The sequence below is a fragment of the Pygoscelis adeliae genome, unplaced genomic scaffold (assembly GCF_000699105.1).
Source record: "Pygoscelis adeliae isolate BGI_AS28 unplaced genomic scaffold, ASM69910v1 Scaffold290, whole genome shotgun sequence".
NCBI classification, from domain to species: Eukaryota; Metazoa; Chordata; class Aves; order Sphenisciformes; family Spheniscidae; genus Pygoscelis; species Pygoscelis adeliae.
The window spans coordinates 1,002,665-1,007,728 of record NW_008823965.1 but is presented as its reverse complement, the minus strand read 5'-3'; positions in this window follow the sequence as shown (position 1 = coordinate 1,007,728).

Below are 5,064 nucleotides of genomic sequence, written 5' to 3'. Positions count from 1 at the left end.
AAGTGCCTGAGATCCCCAAGTGATGGGTATGGCCGTGCAGCCGGTCCTGAGCTTGCCCCAGCCTGCACCCGCTCTCCCCTGCTCATGCCGAAGGTCCCCACCAGGCACCCACCAGTGCTCAGTGCTGTGGGGGGAGTGAGCATGTCACCAGCTCCCACAGACCCCTCATTCCTGTGGAGCCCCTCGTCCTTGGGATGGTTTTTGGAACAAGACCTCTTCTGGTCTCCCGGACAGCGGCAGAGCCAGCCTCCACGAGAGGGAGCGTTTGGGATTTTTATCCCAGCTGGACTCGTTTTTTTTCCCCAGTTGTTTTCAAGCAGAGACGCATCCCTCAACCTCGACCGACAGACCGGGCAGCTGGAGCCCTTTGCCTGCCTGAAGCCCTGCATGAAATGCCCGTTTTCTTGGGATGGGGGGAGAACTGGGCAGAAATCTCAGCTTTCCTGAGAAAATTGTCGTGCTGTCATACTGCCACGTGCTGTGTTTTGGTGACATGAGGGGAAATCCTGCTCTTACCCGGGCTGGGTGGTGGGGCCCTGTCCCTGTGCCCCGCAGCAGCAACAGGGAGGATGTTTTCCTCCTTTTGTCCCATTTGTCAAAGTGGGGAAGAAGACTCATTTACTGGAGTGACTGGTGAGTCTTGTGACTGGTCTTGGTCAAGTGTGGACCAGGGCATGAGGCTGCCCTGGCTGCAAGAAAGGGGCCAAGCAAGCCCCCCACCATGGGCAGCAACAATGGGAAGCACTAGAAGGTGCTTCACTGCTGGGCCAGGTCCCCTGGACGGGGATGGTCAGAGGGACCCTGACCCTGGGATACCCCAGTGTGGCTCCTTGTGGCAAAAAAGCGGCTTTTGCAGCTCACGCGCGTGCCCTGTGACTTGTGGTGGTTTGCTGAGACCCCATTTCAGGACTGGGGGTGGGGGCTGTGTCCCACTCCCCCCATCTCACTGCTTCCCTCTGTGAGGTCCGGTTGCTTTAAGACCCCACCGATGCCTGTGATGCCTCCAGAACGGGAAAGGGCTGTTTATGATTTCCCAAGTGACTGCCACAAATCCAAGGCCAAAACTCCCACTTCGGGGGGGGCAGGATCAGGCTCTGGCACATTGGTGGCCGTATGTGCTGTGGGTGGTTTGCAAGAAAGATGCACAAACGGCCCAAGCCCTCGGAGGGGACCTGGGTCCTGCCTCCCCCTGCCCTCCCCGTGTGTCCCTGGAGCCTGCGGGTGCTCAGACTGCCCTATCTGCAAATTGCAGAGCAGATTATCAGCGAGCGCGTCTGAGATTAGAGACCTGTATTTATGTCTGCTTCCCCGAGAGCCGGGGAGGCCAGAGCTGAATTTGGTGCAGACTCTTTGGCACCACGGGGCTGATTACTGGGGTAACCTTTTCCTTTGCTGGGAGCATTGTGGGGAGGGCTCAGATGATTTTCAATTAAGGGAAAAAAAAAAAAAGAAAGAGAAAAGGGAACACACAACAACAACAACAGTTTCCTCCATCAGGGTGGTGGGAGGCAAGTCAGGCACATCTCTGAGATGCCACCGGTTTGTGCAAACTGTGACCTGCGGGGAGTTCCTGGGGGGGTTTGGCCCCATGTGCTTCTTCAGCTACCTTTTGGTGATGTAAATTCTTGATGCAGAACCCGGGGATGCCTGGGTTTGCAGGCCAGGGATGCAGAAAAGTCCTGGGGCTGCTCCTGCTTTGCTGTCCCGGCTGCACGTGTCCTGCAGAGCATGCACGGGTGCAACGCTTGCTTTACCTCGGTCACAGAGCCTGGCACTGTGTGGGGAGGGCATCCTCATCAAACCAGAGTGAGATTTTTTTCTGAGGGTGCTCTGAGGGCTCTGGTTAGGAGAAATGGCAAAGATTTCTCTCTGCATACTGTGTTCTCCTAGGCAAAATATGTGCCCAGCTTCTTTGAGCAAACCTCAGGCTTTGGAGGGTGCACAGCTGAGCAGCGGCTTTGCTGGGCCAGCCTGGTGCTGCGGCCAGTGGGAGCGGATAGCCCTGGCCAGCCAGAATGGCTTAACAGGCTTAGCGTGGCATTGTTCTTATAAACAATCACGTGAATTAGTACAAATCTCATTAGATCCGTGCTTCTCCTGGCCTCCTGCGTTCCTAATGCCAGGAGCAGTCCCGCACGGTCTCTGCGTGAAGAAACTCTTTCCAGTGAGCTCTGAGCTGCTGCTGTGGGTGCTCAGCCCTCGTGGCTGCATCCCTGTGGAGCCATGGCATTTTGGGTTTGCTTTTCTCAGAACCATTTCCATTAAGCTTAATGGGCAGGAGAGCAGAAATCTAATAGGTAAAAAGCCATTCAAGGTCCTTGGCTATTTTAAACCTGATTTAAAGCTTTGGTCGCTCTGTTAGCACAGTGATTCAGCTGATGTTGCCCAGGGGTGCTCCTCATGTCTCCCCTTGTTAAGCAGCGGGCGCACAGCGATGTGCTGTGCTCTGGCTCAGCACCAGCCCCGTGGGGCCGTGGTGCTCATCCCCAGCAGCTCTGCTCTCCGTCGGCTCTTGCTCTTGGCTGGCCAGTGGCCTCCCTCCATGGGGAACATGGCTGTCTCGGCAGGGTTTTGTAGGTGTTCAGTGAAGAGTTTAGCAGCAGAGGTGGTCAGTGCCCAAAAAACTTGGAAACCGCAGGTTTAGCCTGGGGCACTTTGGGGAAGGGAATGGTTTTTCTCCCATTGGTGCCGTGCGTGCCTGCTGAATGCTGCCAGCTCCCAGGCAGTGACGGGCCTCCATGTCTCCCATTTCTCCTCCCAAATCACTCTGAGAAGTGACGCAGGAGTCTCCCTTTTTCCAGTACCACAGCTGCTCCTGGGGCGAAGCACCTTGGCTGGTGCTTCAGAGCCTGGTGTGGGCTCCTGGGAGTCGCGGCAGGAAATGCCATGGGAGCTTTAATGACAAAAAATTTTTTTACACCCCTGCTGAAAGTCTGTTGCTGCTTCACCTCTCGGCAGAGGAGGGGTGCGAGCAGCAAAGGACTGGGGCAGGCATCAGAGCTTGAGAAAGTTGCTCCCCAGGGACCCAGGCTCTGGCAGAGCAGCCCGGGATAAGCGAGCATGAGAAAAGCAGGCTTAGCCCTCCAGTCACCCGTTAGACGCATTTCTGGCTGCTTTTCATCTCACTCCGAGTTTAAAAGCCATCTTATTCCAGCACTGATGCTGCCGCCAGCCCCGGCATGGCTTCAAAGCAGGGCTGTCTTGGGGCGGCCCGGAGGGAGAGGCGCAGGCAGGAGAGGGAGGGCTGTGTCCCAGCAGTAGCTGCCAGCCCCGTGGGGGCTGCAGCCCCGGGCGCTGGGAGGGTCTGGCCTCCAGCAACCCCCCTGTGCACTGGGACTCTGCCCCCGCAGTGCGTCTGCAGCTTCCCAGGAAAGCATGGTGGTACAGGGCTGCTTGTGGGGGACGTGCCAGGGATGCTCTTTCTCCAGACCCTTTTTGTCCCACTAGCACGAAGCTCAGCCTCGCAGTGGGGAGTGGGGTCACTTCTAAGCCAGGGACCAGTGACCTCTCGGAGTTTTGCATCCCCTTTTTACATTCCCACTTACCCAAATTTCTTCTTCTCCCCCGTAGCGCTCTGTGGTGTGGCCAGGGACAAGCACCAGGAGCGGTCGGTGACATCCGCTGTCGCATACCCAATTCTGGGGGGGACACTGGGGATCCCACAGCGCTACAGAGCGTCCTTGTGGGGTTAGGCATTTAGACCATCTGGAAACGAGAAGATGGCAAGTAGCGCAGTGCCCGGCAGAGCTAAGATAGTGTTGGCCATCAGGGTGCTTATTACGCCCATCACAGCTTGGGTGATGCTGGTGGATCCCCGCTATTACAGAGGGACTGTTGCCCAAGGTGCTGGGGCTCTCCTGCAGTCCGAGCGAAGGCTGGCAATGGGGTCTGCTCCACTCCGGGTCATGCACAAGTGATTTTACCCCAGCAGTGCTGCTTTGGGCAGGAGCTCGGGGATCTGAACCTCGTGTTTTAGGCTGGAGGCAAGACCTGAATTCAGCTGATGGTGATTTCTGTGGATTTACTGGAAAGACTCTTGGAGTCAGCAGCCGTATTTGCTCTTCCTTTTGGCCCTTCGTGAAGTGAGAAATACCAGATATGCAGCACACTATGGTACAAGCAGTGTCTGCCCTCTGGAAATAAGCTCCCGAACACCCTTCTGGGCATCATGGGGTGTCTTCACTGCCCCGAAAGGAGCAGCATGGGCAGCGCCAGAGGACCGAGTCAGAAACCCAGGCTGCCTAAGGATGGATGCATTTTTTTGATTCCCCCAACACTTAGAGGATGAGCAGCAAACCTCCCCGGATGGAAACGTGCTGCCCAGACTCTTCTCTTCCTGGCCTTCATTTGTTTGCCGAGTGCCCGGATGCAATTCTCTGTTTTTTCCAAGAGCTCTTGCTTCAGCAAATCTGTCGGGAGAAGTGCACTTACTGCTCGGTGACAAAACGCGTTCTTGAGATGGAAAAAGCTCTTTTCAAGGAAAACATGACATTTCAATGGAAAAGTAACTTTGCGTGCTGTTTCTAATTTTAAAGCTCTGCCTTGGAATGCTCCCATGGACTTTGAAATCAGAGCTGGCTCTTATGCTTTCCAGGTTTTATCCACCTTTCCCATATAATTTCAAATTGCTCCCTCTGTTAACGAGACAATATTAATTCTGCCTTGGTGGATTTTGCATCGATCACTTCCAAAATGCAGTTTCCCTTATCCCATCCCTTTTTTCTGGGTTCCCACCCTTTTCCCCCTCCCCCCTCCCTTTTTTCGGGGCCCCCCCCCCCCCCCCCAGCTCTAGGCTATAAATACCTTTAGGCCAGACTCTGGGAACTGCACAAAGCCCTGTACCTGGCTGATGCCTCCTGAATGGATGAATGAATGAATGAATGTGCTTCCCGGTATCACTCCGTACTAAGATTAACTCTTACAGCCACATGCTTCAAATTAATGCATCTGCTCATTCGTAAAGCATTTCATCTCCATTAAACGTGCTAGCATTAATTTCCCCCTGTTAATGTGACCTGTGTCATGAGGGAGAAATGCTGATGGGTTTCCCCCCCCCCCCGATTT